General features: G+C 54.5%; 1 protein-coding gene across 3 annotated transcripts in view; it reads left to right on the forward strand.

Moving 5' to 3' along the window:
- The window catches only part of PTPN14 (protein tyrosine phosphatase non-receptor type 14), a 116,642-nt gene that overhangs the window by 14,809 nt on the left and 81,527 nt on the right, over positions 1-20,306 (forward strand). The window contains exon 1 of one of the 3 annotated variants that reach the window (XM_083175172.1): positions 13,813-14,165. The exons of 1 other annotated variant lie outside the window; for it this stretch is intronic. The gene's annotated coding sequence lies outside the window, so the exon portion shown is untranslated. Of the gene's footprint in view, positions 1-13,812; positions 14,166-20,306 lie in introns of those variants that run through there. One more of the 3 variants, XM_083175174.1, reaches the window with a different exon arrangement.

Raw genomic sequence — 20,306 nt, forward strand, 5'->3', positions numbered from 1 at the left:
TCCCGGCAGCTCCCCGGAGGTGTCACGGGATACGGTCATTTGGCCTACAGCATGATGGACAACAGGCATTAGGTCGACACCATTAAGTCGACATGGGTCTAGGTCGACATGGCTTTAGGTCGACACAAGCTTTAGGTCAACAGTGTCTACGTCGACAGTCAAAAGGTCCACATGGGGGTTTTCACTGTTTTTTGAGCCCGAAGCATGTGGCCGAAGCATTGCAAGCGATGTGAGGGGATGCGGTGCACTGCAAACTGTGTCCATGTCGACATCCGGGTAAAAAAACAGGGAAAAACCCATGTCGACCTAATGACCTAGTCTCATGTCGACCTAGATCCATGTTGACATTTCCCAATGTCGACCTAGTGGTGTCGACGTAATGCTTGTCGACCAACATGCTGTAGACCAAATGATCCCAACCCAGGGGTCACACGCGATTAGGCACTTCATGTGCCAAGTTTTGCTCCCGGGGAGCTGCAGGCGGAGGGAGCAGGGGTGTGGCGGATGCAGGTGAGGGGACCATGGAGCAGGGGATGCCAGCAACCAGAGAGCTGAGCGGAGGGGGGGGGGGGGGGGGGGGGGTGTTACCAAGGAGCCATGCAGGGGAAGCTGGGCAGCGGGAAACTTAAAAAATAAAACAGAGAGGTCTCAGCCAATCAGTGGCTTCCCATTCATTTTAATGGGCCAAATCGCATAGTGTATGGGGGCCTTAATACAGTATCACGTGTGATTGGAAGCCATGGGGAAAGGAAAACTACTGTACTATAACAGGTATCGGTCAACAGGCAATACGTCAGTAATCAATATGGTCAACATGGTCAAATAATTGACATGGCAATGGTTGACACAACATGGATTTTTTTTTTCCTTTTCCTACATTACCAATCACATTGGGCAGGATGTTATGACGGCCGAGTTGACGAACTTGAATGTTTTCTTAAAGTAGCAATCATTTACAAGGCATAGTTGATTGCCGCTTTAAAAAAACATCTGCTTTCAGTCAGGAATTCTCATTTTTGGGGTCATTAGATTCTCCAGCCCAGGGACTCTCATTGGGAAAGGTAAGTTGTGCAGCGATAGTCGAGCAAGACCCCTTGCCCAAAGCATGGCGAGCGACGCGGTGCCCGAATGTGAGATCCATGTACTAATACTGACATATTGACACTAAAAACCTTTTAAAACTCATGTTGACTTTTTCATGTGTCGACCATCGTCCAGGTTGTCCATTTGGGGTTGACCTGGACACTGTCAACCTTTTGAGCTCAGTGACTGCGGGGGAAATTTACTAAGATCCCCGATTACGGCCGATCCCATGTACTAATGGGGACGACTGGGATCGTCCGCAATCCGGATAAAATACCAACTGAGAATTCTCCAACAGCCAGTGGTGACTTGCTACAGCCGGGGGAGAACGTGACATCCTGGCTGGTCAGCCCTGGCCAGGTCCCTGATTGAGTGGGGACCCCCCCAATAAAGTGGTCCCCCCCTTTAGGGCACCCCTGGATGGTGGGCGCGGGGCTAATGGAGTTAAAAAAAAAAGTGTAAAAATAAGATATTTGGTTTTGTAGTAGAACTATAAAGCCAAGCAAGCCTCCACCACATGCTGGGACTTGGAGAACCACAAGTCCCAACATGCAGGGCATTAATTGTCCCGCTGGGACTTGTGGTCCCACTACAGAACCAATACCAAAAGAACTGATGCAGGCACATAATAAAGTACACCTTTATTACATACTTCTTGGTCCCGTAGCTTCGGTCCCCTTGTCCAGTAGAAAATCCACATGGATAACTGTGAAAGAAAATTATACTTACCACCCCGCAGTGTAGACCGGTCCTCTTCATTCCATGTAGTTCTACTACAAAACCAAAAATCTTATTTTACACTCTTTTTTAACCAATTAAATTCCATCAGCCTGGTGTCCACTGCCCAGGAGCACCAGGGACAGACCCGAGCTTCGACCTGGGCCACGGGTGCCCTGGAGGGAGGGCTTTATTGGGGGCTCCCAACTCCCCCTGGGACCGCGCCTGGGCTGACCGCAAATCGCCAATTTTAAAATCGCATTTTTCAGTCAAAATGCGCATATTTAATGTGATGCGCATTGGAGGCTGAAAAGTGCGAAGAGGGGCGATTTGCAGCGAAGTGGTGCGCTGTATTTAGTCCTGAAAATGTGCGATTTTCATGTCTGAAAATCGCACATTTGTAGGACAGCGCAAAGTTGTAAAAAAAAAAACGAGCGCGGGGTCCCCCGCCAGAGTATAACCAGCCCCGGGCTCACTGAGCCGGTGCTGGTGACATAAAATCAGGGTCCCCGACAAATAGGGGTCCCCTTGATTTTATGAAACCAGCACCAGACTCAAGGTCCGGCGCTGGTTCCCAAAATACGGGGGACAAAGTGACTAGGGGTCCCCCGTATTTTAAGAACCAGCACCGGACACAACCAGCCAGCAGGGTAATGCCACAGCCGGGGGAAACTTATTATATAAGCTCCCGCGGCCAAAGCATTAACCCCCTGGCTGGTCAGCATGGGCAGGGGTCCTGGGGAAGTGGGGACCCCCCCAATGAAGGGGTCCCCCCCCTCCAGGACTTACCAGCCCATGCTGATAGTCCGGGGCTGTCCCCGATGCCCCTGGCTGGTGGGCATCGGGCTGATGATTTGTGTAAAAAAAAGAATTAAAACTATTGTTTTACACTGGCGAACTATGAGTCCCAGCAAGCCTACCCCGCATGCTGGGACTTGGGGAACCACAAGTCCCAGCATGCGGGGCATTAAAGGGCCCGCTGGCACTTGTAGTTCTGCAGTGAAAAAAATAGTGCACAAAATCACACTGACACCCTGTAAAATAAAACTTTAATACACACAAAACACACACACACTGATACTTACCTACCTTGAGCCCGTAGGTCGGTCCCTGGATCCTGGGTCCGTCCTCCGGGGCTCCAGGGCAGAAGAGTCCGGTTCCGGGGCCTTGGTCCTGGTTCCGGGGCTGGTCCTGGGGTTCCGGGGCTCCTGGGCTGCAGAATCCGGGGTCCGGGATCCGAGGTAGTCCAGAGGGGTACCTAAGGAAGCAAATCCAACTTACCTGGTCCCCGGCGGCGACCTCGGACTCCTCACCGGTGACTGCGCTTCTCCCATCTGCTACCCGGCTTGCAGGACTTTGACCGGCGCTGAGATGTTTCCTCCTCGGCGTCTCTGGACAGAATGATTTCTTGGCCAATCAGGAGCCGAGAAAGTCGGCTCCTGATTGGCCAGAAATCATTCTGAATACAGACGCCGAGGAAGTAACATCTCAGCGCATCTAGAGCAGAGATGTTTCCTCCTCGGAGTCTCTATCTAGAATGATTTCTGGCCAATCAGGAGCCGACTTTCTCGGCTCCTGATTGGCCAAGAAATCATTCTGTCCAGAGACGCCGAGGAGGAAACATCTCAGCGCCGGTCAAAGTCCTGCAAGCCGGGTAGCAGATGGGAGAAGCGCAGTCACCGGTGAGGAGTCCGAGGTCGCCGCCGGGGACCAGGTAAGTTGGATTTGCTTCCTTAGGTACCCCTCTGGACTACCTCGGATCCCGGACCCCGGATTCTGCAGCCCAGGAGCCCCGGAACCCCAGGACCAGCCCCGGAACCAGGACCAAGGCCCCGGAACCGGACTCTTCTGCCCTGGAGCCCCGGAGGACGGACCCAGGATCCAGGGACCGACCTACGGGCTCAAGGTAGGTAAGTATCAGTGTGTGTGTGTTTTGTGTGTATTAAAGTTTTATTTTACAGGGTGTCAGTGTGATTTTGTGCACTATTTTTTTCACTGCAGAACTACAAGTGCCAGCGGGCCCTTTAATGCCCCGCATGCTGGGACTTGTGGTTCCCCAAGTCCCAGCATGCGGGGTAGGCTTGCTGGGACTCATAGTTCGCCAGTGTAAAACAATAGTTTTAATTCTTTTTTTTACACAAATCATCAGCCCGATGCCCACCGGCCAGGGGCATCGGGGACAGCCCCGGACTATCAGCATGGGCTGGTAAGTCCTGGAGGGGGGGGACCCCTTCATTGGGGGGGTCCCCACTTCCCCAGGACCCCTGCCCATGCTGACCAGCCAGGGGGTTAATGCTTTGGCCGCGGGAGCTTATATAATAAGTTTCCCCCGGCTGTGGCATTACCCTGCTGGCTTGTTGTGTTCGGTGCTGGTTCTTAAAATACGGGGGACCCCTAGTCACTTTGTCCCCCGTATTTTGAGAACCAGCGCCGGACCTTGAGTCTGGTGCTGGTTTCATAAAATCAAGGGGACCCCTATTTTTCGGGGACCCTGATTTTATGTCACCAGCACCGGCTCAGTGAGCCCGGGGCTGGTTATGCTCGGGCGGGGGACCCCGCGCTCGTTTTTTTTTTTTTAACCCTTTCTTTTATTTTTTTACAGCAGAACCCTGCACAGAACATTGCGATCTGTGCAGGGTTCTGGCTAATTCGCCTAACAGACCCTGGTCTGAAATAAGTGCGATAATTAGTCACCTAAATAATGCGATGTGCAAATGCGCATTGCATTAAATAAGCGACTTGTATAGTTTTCTAAACGAAAACATCTGGATGCGATAAAAATGCAAATTAATCTCGCATTTTTATTCAGCATACCTTAACGCACATAATATGCGATTTCAGTCCCTGAGCGCATCACATTAAATTTGCGATTTCTATGAAAAATGCGATATCGCCATTTTGTGGTCTAATTACCGCAAAATAAGCAAAATCGCACCCCATAGAATGTCACCCAAAAAGTTAAAGCAGGATGGGCCCGGTTTTCAGCAGATGAAATGTAGTTGGAATGAAGCACTGTGCAGTATGAATAAATGTGCATGCTAAGCAAAGGGTAAATGCACATGCAAATGGAATATACAAGGGGTTAACAAGAAAGGAACAAGGCCAGAGTTCAGGAAAGGCAAGAAGACCTGGCTCCTGACAGGCAGAAAATCCATAGAACAGGCACTGGGTACAGGAACCTGGGACATGGACCGACAGCTTACACCAACTCATAAACCATAACTGGCAGAGTCTTGCAGGACTAAATGCCTTTGAAGGGATTCAAACACTAATCAGCAGATCCAGAGGATCCTCTTAATAAATAACTATCGTTCCGAGTGCCTACCAGTAACATGACGTATTTCTGCAGAATGATTAGCACCGGTTCTGGGTGATAGGAATATGGATTTGGGAATAGAACTCTGCCCAGAGCCTCCGCAGGCAGCAGGGCACCTTCCTGGAGCATCCACAGGCGGCAGGGCACCTTCCTGGAGCATCCACAGGCAGCAGGGCGCCTTCCTGGAGCATCCACAGGCAGCAGGGCCCCTTCTGGAGCATCCACAGGCTGCAGGGCGCCTTCCTGGAGCATCCACAGGCAGCAGGGCACCTTCCTGGAGCATCCACAGGTGGCAGGACACCTTCCCGTAACATCCACAGGTGGCAGGGTGCTTTCCTAAAGCATCCACAGGCGGCAGGGTACCTTCCCGGAACATCCACAGGTGGCAGGACACCTTCCCGGAACATCCACAGGTGGCAGGACACCTTCACGGAACATCCACAGGTGGCAGGACACCTTCCTGGAACATCCACAGGTGGCAGGACACCTTCCTGGAACATCCACAGGTGGCAGGACACCTTCCTGGAACATCCACAGGTGGCAGGACACCTTCCTGGAACATCCACAGGTGGCAGGGCACCTTCCTAAAGCATGCACAGGCGGCAGGGCGCCTTCCTAAAGCATCCACAGGCGGCAGGGTACCTTCCTAAAGCATCCACAGGCGGCAGGGCACCTTCCTAAAGCATCCACAGGCGGCAGGGCACCTTCCTAAAGCATCCACAGGCGGCAGGGCGGCTTCCTGAAGCATCCACAGGCGGCAGGGCACCTTCCTAAAGCATCCACAGGCGGCAGGGCGGCTTCCCGAAGCATCCACAGGTGGCAGGGCACCTTCCTAAAGCATCCACAGGCGGTAGGGTGGCTTCCCGAAGCATCCACAGGCGGCAGGGCACCTTCCTAAAGCATCCACAGGCGGTAGGGCGGCTTCCCGAAGCATCCACAGGTGGCAGGGCACCTTCCTAAACCATCCACAGGCGGCAGGGCGGCTTCCCGAAGCATCCAAAGGTGGCAGGGCACCTTCCCGAAGCATCCACAGGTGGCAGGGCGCTTTCCCGAAGCATCCACAGGTGGCAGGTTGCCTTCCAGAAGCATCCACAGACACCCTGCTGCCTTCCCGGAGCATCCACAGGCAGTAGGACACCTTCCTGGAACATCCACAGGTGGCAGTGTACCTTCCCCGGAACATCCACAGGTGGCAGGACACTTTCCCGGAACATCCACAGGTGGCAGGACACTTTCCCGGAACATCCACAGGTGGCAGGACACCTTCCCAGAACATCCACAGGAGTCAGGGCGCCTTCCTGGAACATCCACAGGTGGCAGGGCGCCTTCCTGGAACATCCACAGGTGGCAGGGTTCCTTCTGGAACATCCACAGGTGGCAGGGCGCCATCCTGGAACATCCACAGGTGGCAGGGCGCCTTCCTGGAACATCCACAGGTGGCAGGGCGCCTTCCTGGAACATCCACAGGTGGCAGGTCACCTTCCCGGAACATCCACAGGTGGCAGGGTTCCTTCTGGAACATCCACAGGTGGCAGGGCGCCATCCTGGAACATCCACAGGAGTCAGGGCACCTTCCCGGAACATCCACAGGTGGCAGGGCGCCTTCCTGGAACATCCACAGGTGGCAGGGCGCCTTCCTGGAACATCCACAGGAGTCAGGGCACCTTCCCGGAACATCCACAGGCGGCAGAGCACCTTCCCGGAACATCCACAGGCGGCAGGGCACCATTCTGGAACATCCACAGGTGGCAGGGCGCCTTCCTGGAACATCCACTGGCGGCAGGGCACTTTCCTGGAACATCCACTGGCGGCAGGGCACTTTCCTGGAACATCCACTGGCGGCAGGGCATCTTCCTGGAACATCCACTGGCGGCAGGGCATCTTCCTGGAACATCCACTGGCGGCAGGGCACTTTCCTGGAACATCCACTGGCGGCAGGGCATCTTCCTGGAACATCCACTGGCGGCAGGGCATCTTCCTGGAGCCTTCACTTACAAGAAGATGCCTTTCCAATACATCCCACTACTGGTAGGTTACCACTCCATGTACCCTGCAAGCCACACGCAGGAGCCATGGGTCAGCTAAGTTGCCGTCCTCGGGCCTTGTGTGACGCACTGCTTGCAAACCCCCCCCCCCTACCCCCAGGTACAGACCTGGTGCCAGGCCCTAAGAGTTATAGTAATTACTTTTAATGAAACATTTCAGGACTAACGTCTTTTAGTCCCAGAGAACCATTATAATGCGGGTACAGAGTTGGGGAGTCAGCATGTCCCCAGGAGGGACGCGAGCAGCAGCTGAGACCACCGGACAGGTTGCAGCAGGGACGGAACGTGTTTCAGGGTATGTGAGTGGTAAAATGCATATAGCTCCACAACGCGTCGCTTCACATTGGGATCACAGAGAGCTGTTGGCATGCATGGCACTGGATGATGTCTTCTTCACCCTGGGCCATGGAGGCCGGGACATGCCAGCTCTTGTGCACAGCCACATGTTTGTGTATTCAGATTGTGTAATGAAAATTCCTCTCACAAACTACGATCCAGCAAGTGACTCATTGGGTGGAATAATTCCGTGTTTACCAGGTGAGGTTCTGGGGCAGCACGAGATCCGATTTGGTCACTTTTGGGTTATTGTTATGAATAGGATTGAACGGAGCTAATTGTTCACTTATACCGCTCACTGCTAAACTATTACTGGGCGAAGCCGTTCTAACCGGTAATAAGCCTTTTAACCCGGGTCCTTTTGTAGTGTGAACAGGTCAACCCAGTTCAGCATTCCCAGGTCTTTTAATTAATAATCGGGGACCTTAGTAAATTTTCCCGGCATTGCATCTGCCGCACTTCCAAGGACATAATTCAGAACTGATCGCAAAGCCTAATTTTTCTCAAATGTGCAAAACCATGCTGCACTACAGGTGGGGCAGATGTAACAGGTGCAGAGTTATTTTTTGGGTGGGGTGTGTTCAAACTGAAATCTAAATTGCAGTGTAAAAATACAGTAATCAGTATGTACCCTGCACAGAAAAAATACAACCCACTCAAATACAACTTTATCTGCACCTGTTACATCTGCCCCACCTGCAGTGGTCATGGTTTTGTCCATTTTCAAAGAAAGTGCCTGATTCAGACTGGACCTGTATATTCGCTGCCTAGCCGGCAGGTAAGCGCTGCCCCACGGAACGTCCGCCCACCCGCTGAGCGAATCCCCGCATGCAGCTGCACAGATGGGAAATCATTTGATGATATTTCCTACGGTTGTGCATTAAAGTAACTCTATACTTACTGTTATCCTGGACAGACGGACGAAATGGGGGTGGTGCTGACGCCACACCAGCCGCCCACCCCAATCAGGTACGGACACGCCTGCGTTCACAAGTGCACACCCATAAATCCCTAGGTGGTTCCCTGCATCCGCCCCGTACCCGTCCATCAGTGAGTGAACGCCTTGGCGAATGGAACTTTTCTACACACCAGGTGGATGTGTCCAAAACTGGTTCCTTTTTGGACTATTGGGTCAGATGTATGATGGAGGCTAGAACGTTTTAATAACGGGTCACGCTTCTCCTGCATAACGTGGAGAAGCAGGAACCCGTTATGGGCAAAAGTATTAAACCTCCCCAGCCAATAAGGAGAGGCGTTATGCCCAGCGTTAACAGCTCTCCTTATCGGCCCCCCTGCACATGCGCACTCGCGCTTTCCCCCCAGCCGGCTATAATAGCCATGCGCGAAATCTTGCTTTTATCACGCGATCTCCAGCGCAGCCCGGAGTCAGCAGCAGGGCTAGCGTTGTCCCCGCAGTAGCCCAAAACTGGTGAAAGCTGCTGGGGCGGTTAATACATCGCCCCGGCCCCTAATCACTGTTGGGGATTACAGGGGACAGTGGCTGTCACTACAGCACATTAGGAAAATATAATCCCCCCAGTTAACTCGTGTTAAGTGCATTAACGCTGGTTAATACATCTGCCCCAGTGACTGGTAGAAATATTCTTTTCAATCCAGAATACTTGCTGTTGTCATTGTGTGTCCCAGATGCCAATCGCCACCAGCACGGACCTATTGGGGTGTGTTAGCGACATGGACTATCGCTGCAGCTTGGGAAACAACAAAGGCCACTATGGTAAGTGACACTATTACAATGTCTGGCGTGTGTACTCTATGGAACACAACAAGCGTCTTACACAACTCTTCCAAAAAGTTTTCTAAAAATATATAACTTCTGGACTTTTCATATTCAATATTTCTATGAGGCGAGATTATGAACACCTTTTACTTACTGTGTCTCTCTGCCACACCGCACGTCTCTCTGCCGCACCGCACGTCTCTCCGCCGCACCGCACGTCTCTCCGCCGCACCGCACGTCTCTCCGCCGCACCGCACGTCTCTCCGCCGCACCGCACGTCTCTCCGCCGCACCGCACGTCTCTCCGCCGCACCGCACGTCTCTCCGCCGCACCGCACGTCTCTCCGCCGCACCGCACGTCTCTCTGCCGCACCGCACGTCTCTCCGCCGCACCGCACGTCTCTCCGCCGCACCGCACGTCTCTCCGCCGCACCGCACGTCTCTCCGCCGCACCGCACGTCTCTCCGCCGCACCGCACGTCTCTCCGCCGCACCGCACGTCTCTCCGCCGCACCGCACGTCTCTCCGCCGCACCGCACGTCTCTCCGCCGCACCGCACGTCTCTCCGACGCACCGCACGTCTCTCCGCCGCACCGCACGTCTCTCCGCCGCACCGCACGTCTCTGCCGCACCGCACGTCTCTCCGCCGCACCGCACGTCTCTCCGACGCACCGCACGTCTCTCCGACGCACCGCACGTCTCTCCGACGCACCGCACGTCTCTCCGCCGCACCGCACGTCTCTCCGCCGCACCGCACGTCTCTCCGCCGCACCGCACGTCTCTCCGCCGCACCGCACGTCTCTGCCGCACCGCACGTCTCTCCGCCGCACCGCACGTCTCTCCATGGCACCGCACGTCTCTCCGCCGCACCGCACGTCTCTCCGCCGCACCGCATGTGTCTCTGTCGCACGTCTCTCCGCCGCACCGCACGTCTCTCCACCGAACGTCTCTCCGCCGCACCGCACGTCTCTCCGCCGCACCGCACGTCTCTGCCGCACCGCACGTCTCTCCGCCGCACCGCACGTCTCTCCATGGCACCGCACGTCTCTCCGCCGCACCGCACGTCTCTCCGCCGCACCGCATGTGTCTCTGTCGCACGTCTCTCCGCCGCACCGCACGTCTCTCCACCGAACGTCTCTCCGCCGCACCGCACGTCTCTCCGCCGCACCGCACGTCTCTCCGCCTCACCGCACGTCTCTCCGCCACACCGCACGTCTCTCCATGGCACCGCACGTCTCTCCGCCTCACCGCACGTCTCTCCGCCGCACCGCACGTCTCTCCGCCGCACCGCACGTCTCTCCGCCGCACCGCATGTGTCTCTGTCGCACGTCTCTCCGCCGCACCGCACGTCTCTCCACCGAACGTCTCTCCGCCGCACCGCATGTCTCTCCGCCGCACCGCACGTCTCTCCGCCTCACCGCACGTCTCTCCGCCACACCGCACGTCTCTCTATGGCACCGCACGTCTCTCCGCCTCACCGCACGTCTCTCCGCCGCACCGCACGTCTCTCCATGGCACCGCACGTCTCTCCGCCGCACCGCACGTCTCTCCGCCGCACCGCATGTGTCTCTGTCGCACGTCTCTCCGCCGCACCGCACGTCTCTCCACCGAACGTCTCTCCGCCGCACCGCACGTCTCTCCGCCTCACCGCACGTCTCTCCGCCACACCGCACGTCTCTCTGCCACACCGCACGTCTCTCTGCCACACCGCACGTCTCTCTGCCACACCGCACGTCTCTCTGCCACACCGCACGTCTCTCTGCCACACCGCACGTCTCTCTGCCACACCGCACGTCTCTCTGCCACACCGCACGTCTGATGGTTGCGGGACTGAGTATGCGCTTGGTCTTTTATGTGCACGTCCCACCCAGCAGGACGATGGGGGGCAACTGACAACACAGTTTCCACTGAAGTAAGAACAAGTCGGTTTATAAAAAAATCATAAAAAACTCACGTCAATCTTTTCATGTCGAACATTTCCATGTTGACCTTTTGCTTGTGATGACCCTTTGCCAATGTCAACCTATTGCCTATCGCCCAATAGTGATCAACCTGTTGTCATTCTATTTACTGCTAACCTATCGCTCATATCCCAGCTGGAAGAGGGTCCCACCGGGAATGGCCGCTGTGTGGTCAGCTGTAAGTGTATGGCCTGTAGCAGATCACATGGAATATAGGGGCCCCATAATCATTGCGGTACACCAGCTGTAAGTGTATGGCCTGTAGCCCCTTGGGGCAGAACCCTGGGTCCCCTCCCCACAGTGGGGCAGGGCACATGGGGAGCAGGCTGCACAGTGGGGGCACATGGGGAGCAGGCTGCACAGTGGGGGGGGGGCGCACATGGGGAGCAGGCTGCACAGTGGGGGGGCACATGGGGAGCAGGCTGCACAGTGGGGAGGGGGCACATAGGGAGTAGGCTGCACAGTGGGGGCACATAGGGAGTAGGCTGCACAGTGGGGAGGGGGCACATGGGGAGCAGGCTGCACAGTGGGGGGGGCACATAGGGAGTAGGCTGCACAGTGGGGAGGGGGCACATGGGGAGCAGGCTGCACAGTGGGGGCACATGGGGAGCAGGCTGCACAGTGGGGAGGGGGCACATGGGGAGCAGGCTGCACAGTGGGGAGGGGGCACATGGGGAGCAGGCTGCACAGTGGGGGCACATGGGGAGCAGGCTGCACAGTGGGGAGGGGGCACATGGGGAGCAGGCTGCACAGTGGGGAGGGGGCACATGGGGAGCAGGCTGCACAGTGGGGGCACATGGGGAGCAGGCTGCACAGTGGGGAGGGGGCACATAGGGAGTAGGCTGCACAGTGGGGAGGGGGCACATGGGGAGCAGGCTGCACAGTGGGGGCACATGGGGAGCAGGCTGCACAGTGGGGAGGGGGCACATGGGGAGCAGGCTGCACAGTGGGGAGGGGGCACATGGGGAGCAGGCTGCACAGTGGGGGCACATGGGGAGCAGGCTGCACAGTGGGGAGGGGGCACATGGGGAGCAGGCTGCACAGTGGGGAGGGGGCACATGGGGAGCAGGCTGCACAGTGGGGGCACATGGGGAGCAGGCTGCACAGTGGGGGGGGGCACATGGGGAGTAGGCTGCACAGTGGGGGGGGGGGCGCACATGGGGAGCAGGCTGCACAGTGGGGGGGCACATGGGGAGCAGGCTGCACAGTGGGGGCACATAGGGAGTAGGCTGCACAGTGGGGAGGGGGCACATGGGGAGCAGGCTGCACAGTGGGGGCACATGGGGAGCAGGCTGCACAGTGGGGGGGCACATGGGGAGCAGGCTGCACAGTGGGGGCACATGGGGAGCAGGCTGCACAGTGGGGGGGCACATGGGGAGCAGGCTGCACAGTGGGGGGGGGGCACATGGGGAGTAGGCTGCACAGTGGGGGGGGGGCGCACATGGGGAGCAGGCTGCACAGTGGGGGCACATGGGGAGCAGGCTGCACAGTAGGGGGGCACATGGGGAGCAGGCTGCACAGTGGGGGGGGGCACATGGGGAGCAGGCTGCACAGTGGGGGCACATGGGGAGTAGGCTGCACAGTGGGGGGGGGCACATGGGGAGCAGGCTGCACAGTGGGGGCACATGAGGAGCAGGCTGCACAGTGGGGGCACATGGGGAGCAGGCTGCACAGTGGGGGCACATGGGGAGCAGGCTGCACAGTAGGGGGGCACATGGGGAGCAGGCTGCATAGTGGGGGGCACATGGGGAGCAGGCTGCACAGTGGGGGCACATGGGGAGCAGGCTGCACAGTGGGGGGGCACATGGGGAGCAGGCTGCACAGTGGGGGGCACATGGGGACAAAGTTGACAGGTCATTAGCTCCACACAAGCATTAGGTCGACATAGGGTTTATCACTGTTTCTTGAGCCGACATGTGCCGACAGGTGGTATTTCATGCCCTACCATAGGGTGTGGTGGGAGAATAAAATAGTGTGCCGATACTGTGTCAACATCCCCCAAAAAAGTTAAAACACCCATGTTGACCTTTATATAAATTGAGCTAAATACCTTTCAAATTTAGTATCTGACCAGCAAGGGGGCAAAAACAAACAGAGGTGGGTGAAGACACAACATGATACATGGGCTACATCCACTTCAATGTACTAAAAACAGAAGTGTTTGTAGACACAAATAGTAAAATAGGCTAAATCCACTTCTCCTTCCGTCCATGACCTACAGGGGGGAATATTTACCTTTGCAGAAGAGGAACTAGTTGGGATTATTAGAATGTGCTATAATAACACAATGCAGTAACTGTAACTGAAGGGGATCTATACTCTGATGCCCCCTCCTGTATAATGCAGGTGACCTGTAGCCCCTTGGGGCAGATCCCGGGGTCCCCCTCCCGCAGACCTCCCTCAGGTTGCATGTGTGCAGCGCTTTGGCTTGTGGCTCTACCTCTGCCCCCAGGAGGGGGGTCTCTGTGTATCCCCCTTCCCTTTGAATGAATAACAAGTAAGTAGCATCCCCAGTGGCGGCACATTCCGGGGATTCCAGCGGTGTGATGTCAGCAGTGTGTCCATCTCATGCGCTCCCGGCGGCGGCAGGAGTCAGGACACATCTCCCGGGCGGGCAGGCAGCAGGCACCACCCTCCTCCTCCTCACCCTCCTCCTCCTGCTGCCGGCAGCTCTGAGTCACAGCCCCGCTCCGTGCAGGACCCTCCTCCCCTCTCCCGGCTGCAGAAGTCACAGTAGTTTCCAGCAGCGCAGGGTCTGATGCAGCCGCAGGACGGAGGCTCCTTCCAGGGACTCTGAGCCTGGGCAGGAAGCTGGGGCATTGCTGGGAGCAGCCGGTGGGGGTCGCCAGAGCTAGTGGGCAGCCGGCTGTTTGCTGGAGGAGGAGACCTGGTTGCAGCTTCTGTTTGGATGTACCCAGTGGTGCGTTATTGGGCACTGGAGAGGGCACCTCAGCGCAGTGGGCTCATGCAGGTAAGTGCGCTGGGGGCATCAGCAGGGGCAGCATGGGGCACTCCATGCACCTCTCATCCCCACATGCAGTGTGTGTGTGTGTGTGTGAATTACCCCTGTGCCGGGGCAGATCTCACATGTGGTATGTGCAGTGTATGTGATCTAGCAATTGCCCCTGTGCTGGGGGCAGATCTAACACGTAGTGTATGTGATCTAGCAATTGCCCCTGTGCTGGGGCAGATCTTGCATGTGGTGTGTGTGATCTAGCTGTTGCCCCTGTGCTGGGGGCAGATCTCGCATGTGGTGTGTGATCAAGCAGTTGCCCCTGTGCTGGGGGCAGATTTTACGTGTGTGATCTAGTTGTTGCCCCTGTACTGGGGCAGATCTCACGTGTGTGTGTGTGTGATCTAGTTGTTGCCCTGTGCTGGGGGCAGATCTCGCATGTGGTGTGTTTGATCTAGTTGTTGCCCCTGTACTGGGGCAGATCTCACGTGTGTGTGTGATCTAGCAGTTGCCCCTGGTCTAGGGCAGATCTCGCATGTGGTGTGTGATCTAGCAGTTGCCCCTGTGCTGGGGGCAGATCTCGCATGTGGTGTGTGTGATCTAGTTGTTGCCCCTGTACTGGGGCAGATCTCACGTGTGTGTGTGATCTAGCAGTTGCCCCTGTGCTGGGGGCAGATCTTACGTGTGTGATCTAGCAGTTGCCCCTGTGCTGGGGGCAGATCTTACGTGTGTGATCTAGCAGTTGCCCCTGTGCTGGGGGCAGATCTTCCGTGTGTGATCTAGCAGTTGCCCCTGTGCTGGGGGCAGATCTTCCGTGTGTGATCTAGCAGTTGCCCCTGTGCTGGGGGCAGATCTTACGTGTGTGATCTAGCAGTTGCACCTGTGCTGGGGGCAGATCTCCCAGTGCTATATTGGGCCCCCAGAACACTATGATTTGTGAATGTGTAACATAGTAGCGCTGGAACCTCTGCAGGGACACAGTGCTCTCATTGTAGCACTTCTTGTTGTGAGCAGATCTGGGGATGGGGTCTGCGGTAGCTCAGGGGTTAATGTCGCCTGGTGCATGCAGAGCTGCTGCTGGGACATGTCTGTAACTTGCATGTGCCTGGGCTCTGTACATTGTGTTTACACTGCCAGCCGGGCCGCCCCCTGCTCCAAGGATTTACCTTGTCCTTTGTTGTATCAGTCATGTCTGCACTGGCCACCCCCACAGACCCCTCACTCGTCCCCATCTGGATGGGACATGGTGTGTGACCTGCAGCCCTGCGTCCCAGCGCATGGTATCACCAGCATTACTGGGGGCATCTGTGGCTTGTGTGCCAGTCTGGGTTCCCCGCTTCTGTAGGGCCGGCAGGATAAGTGACCTGACTTGTGATGTGGGAGTTGTGTGTTGGATGCGCTGTGCAGCCAGTGTCACGTCCCCAGGGAACGCTGAGGGTGTGCTACACTCTGGGCTGATGCAGACTTGGTCACAAAAGGGGCGTCAGCTGTAAATAACAATAAAACCCCGCACAGAACAACCATTTGCGGCCATGTGCCGCTGCTACGGTTCACGCCAGACGCACATCGCAAGCGTTTGTCTACTTGTGCCCGCGTTGTAAGTCATTTATTTTATTTTAGCCCCTTCAACCTGCTCATCAAAACGCAGAATCCGTGCCCGTGGTGGCATAAAAACAGGAATAGGTGGCAGGCGCTAGTACGGCGATCATCCGCTATATATAGCTGCCCCCTACCGCAGGCGGATAATACGACTTACCCCTTATTACACAATGGCAAGGCATACATTACCGTGCCCACCTAGTCTCAGGCTGGCATAAGGCAGATCTGCAGTGCCCACTGTACTAGGGATGCGCAGTGCAGAATAATGCCGGATACCTGGCGTAAACTTGCATCGTATGGCCCTCGCTATAGTGGGTGATGGACAGGGCCGTGGCTTGTGTGAAACAGTAAAAACAAAATCGACATACTCGTGTCAACCATAGCCACGTCGTCCCATTGGCCTTGGACGTTCACGGACATTGGAGGGAGGTAGGGTCAATGGATAATCCAGACACATTACGGAAAGGGTAGTGGATAGGTGGGATAGCCTCCCAGCAGAGGTAGTAGAGGAATTCCACATAAGGATATCCTTAGAGCCTCATACATACTGGACAAGGGCCCGTCTGCGCAATGTCTTTTAACCCTGTAATTGCCAACGATCCTCAATAAGTGTGTACACTCAATACCGTTAACGATGTGAAGGCAGGAGAAATCATTAGAGTGCTGTATGGTAATTCTAGGTGTATACTTTCACCACCGATAGTCACATCCCGCTGACACTCTCCCTATATACTGTGACACCGATATTCACATCCACCCGCTGACACTCTCCCTATATACTGTGACACCGATATTCACATCCACCCGCTGACACTCTCCCTATATACTGTGACACCGATTGTCACACCCTCCCGCTGACACTCTCCCTATATACTGTGACACCGATAGTCACATCCACCCGCTGACACTTTCCCTATATACTGTGACACCGATAGTCACACCCGCCCGCTGACACTCTCCCTATATACTGTGACACCGATTGTCACACCCTCCCGCTGACACTCTCCCTATATACTGTGACACAGATAGTCACATCCACCCGCTGACACTCTCCCTATATACTGTGACACCGATAGTCACACCCACGCGCTGACACTCTCCCTGTATACTGTGACACCGATAGTCACATCCACCCGCTGACACTCTCCCTATATACTGTGACACCGATAGTCACATCCACCCGCTGACACTCTCCCTATATACTGTGACACCGATAGTCACATCCACCCGCTGACACTCCCTATATACTGTGACACCGATAGTCACATCCACCTGCTGACAGATCCTCCTATATACTGTGACACCGATAGTCACATCCGCCAGCTGACACTCTCCCTATATACTGTGACACCGATAGTCACATCCGCCCGCTGACACTCTCCCTATATACTGTGACACCGATAGTCACATCCGCCCGCTGACACTCTCCCTATATACTGTGACACCGATAGTCACACCCGCCCGCTGACACTCTCCCTATATACTGTGACACCGATTGTCACACCCTCCCGCTGACACTCTCCCTATATACTGTGACACGGATAGTCGCATCCGCCCGCTGACACTCTCCCTATATACTGTGACACCGATAGTCACATCCACCCGCTGACACTTTCCCTATATACTGTGACACCGATAGTCACACCCGCCCGCTGACACTCTCCCTATATACTGTGACACCGATTGTCACACCCTCCCGCTGACACTCTCCCTATATACTGTGACACCGATAGTCACATCCACCCGCTGACACTCTCCCTATATACTGTGACACCGATAGTCACATCCACCCGCTGACACTCTCCCTATATACTGTGACACCGATAGTCACACCCGCCCGCTGACACTCTCCCTATATACTGTGACACCGATTGTCACACCCTCCCGCTGACACTCTCCCTATATACTGTGACACGGATAGTCACATCCACCCGCTGACACTCTCCCTATATACTGTGACACGGATAGTCACATCCGCCCGCTGACACTCTCCCTATATACTGTGACACCGATGGTCACATCCACCCGCTGACACTCTCCCTATATACTGTGACACCGATAGTCACATCCGCCCGCTGACTCTCTCCCTATATACTGTGACACCGACAGTCACATCCGCCCGCTGACACTCTCCCTATATACTGTGACACCTACAGACTACAACTTGTAAAACTAGAAATACAATAATAAAAAAACAAATATAATTTTTATAGTAATGTTTATAGTAATATAAATAACTGAAGGTGCAATAATACAACGTCCGCGGTATAATGAGCGTTTAACACTTCTTGTTTGGCCCGGAAAAGTTCACGTGGACAGCCGTGGGATTATTGGTGAGATTAGACAATCCACAAACTTGTGTGTAACTGTAATATACAGGACAAGCCACAAATGTGTGTGTCACTGTGTAATATACGCAACAAGTCACACGCTTGTGTGTCACTGTGTAATATACGCAACAAGTCACACACTTGTGTGTCTCACTGTGCAATATACGCAACAAGTCACACGCTTGTGTGTCTCACTGTGTAATATACGCAACAAGTCACACGCTTGTGTGTCACTGTGTAATATACGCAACAAGTCACACACTTGTGTGTCTCACTGTGCAATATACGCAACAAGTCACGCACTTGTGTGTCTCACTGTGCAATATACGCAACAAGTCACGCACTTGTGTGTCACTGTGTAATTTGTATGACAAGCCACACGTGGGATGCAGTTGAAATCTTGACCGCCGAAATCCCAGCACTTTGTCCCTCTGTGGGTGTCCACGACACCCATAGAGGGAGAATAAATGAGTGTGCTGAGCATAGCGAGGCACCGGGCCCGCTGCGTCCCCCCCCCCCCCCTTGTCGGGATTTCGGCGGTCGGGATTTTAAACCCATCCCCTACACGTATGTAATAGCAGCGGCTTCCTCTCTGTCTGATATAAAGCTATTACTGATTGCTACTGGTAACGTCCTCTCCCCATATCATCCTCTAATCACTGGCAGCAACACCACATACTGTAAGGACCATTGTGCGGCTTACCAGCCTGCCGTAGGGTTGCACATGACCCTAATTTCATATCTCATCTCGTCCCAAAGGCTTGCGCTTCAATCCCATCACATGCCAATTAAAACTCTGGGATTCTACATTAGCTGAGAATCTGCCTCATGCCACTCTGACCTCTCTACATGCCCCCCCAGAGATGCCCCCTACATGTCCCTCTCATTCCCCTACATGCCATTCATTGGCCAGTGTAATCTAATGACAGCGATACCGTTGGTGGCTGCACTGGCAGATGGGCAGGTTGTACACCGCACCCTCTCCTCCTGTGTGTGCTGAATTTGGCACACACTGTTCCCAGATTCGCACCTTTAGCCCAGGTAGTGCTCACTCTGGTGCTGGTGGGCTGCCCCCCCCCCCCCCTCCGCATCACATGACATGGACATCGCCCGTAACCGCAATGATCTTTGATGCTGTACATCTGTAAGGGGGTCATTCTGGTTGGTTTGCAAAAGCAAGTTTGTTCTTTAATGAACAAAACCGTGTGCACTGCAGGTGAGGCTTATGTAACAGGAGCAGAGAGAGTTAGATTTGGGTGGGGGGTGTTCAAACTGAAATCTAAATTGCAGTGTATGAATAAAGCAGCCAGTATTTACCCTGCACCTGTTACATCTGCCCCCTGCAGTGCAGCAAGATTTTGACCATTAAAGAAGGATTTTGCTTTTCAAACCCACCAGAATCATCCCCCTAAGTCCGTGACGCGGCGCTTTGCTTAGTTTCAGCTTTCGAGGGGATTTCAGTTTTCTATGAAGTTCCGGTGGGCATTGTCTCCTTGCCCCGCTGCCATTTACAGTGCTTTTGAAGTATCTGAAGAAAGTCTCTGCGCTTTAATAATAAAAGAACGATACAGGTTGAGTATCCCTTATCCGAAATTCTCCGGACCACGAGCATTTCGGATAAGGGATTTTTCCCGTTTTTGGAATATATATTTTTTAACATACTTGCCCCCCCCCCCCCCCGGCGGCCTTCAGTATCTTCTTCATCGGTTCCAGGGGTGCATTGCGCGAGTTTGGGACCCCGAAGATCCTGAAGGCCGCCGTGGACATTGGGGGACTTAGTAAGTATGAAAAAAGGGGCAGGGGAAAAAAACAAAAACTAAATATAATAAACACTGTTTTTTGGATAAGAGATCTCCGGATATGGGAGACGTAAATAAATGTAAATAGATATTTTATTTTATTAACAAATCACTTATTTTAATCAGAAATAATAAAGAGTATATACATCCTAAATGTATTTATGTGACATCGTATACACATACATTAAAATTCTAATATACAATAGAGAGTTAGATTTGGGTGCGTTATTTTGTTTCTGTGCAGAGCGAATACTGACTGCTTTATTCTTTGTTATCAAGTCTGAATTATGCTCTTAAGCCCCCTACACATGGGGCCTGATTCTGGTTCACTTACAAATGCAAATTCTTTCTCTAATGAACAAAACCATGCTGCGCTGCAGGTGGGCCAGATGCAGACCGAGGTACATTTGGGTGAGTTATTTTGTTTCTGT

This window comes from Crinia signifera, chromosome 3 (assembly GCF_055691185.1).
Source record: "Crinia signifera chromosome 3, ASM5569118v1, whole genome shotgun sequence".
NCBI classification, from domain to species: Eukaryota; Metazoa; Chordata; class Amphibia; order Anura; family Myobatrachidae; genus Crinia; species Crinia signifera.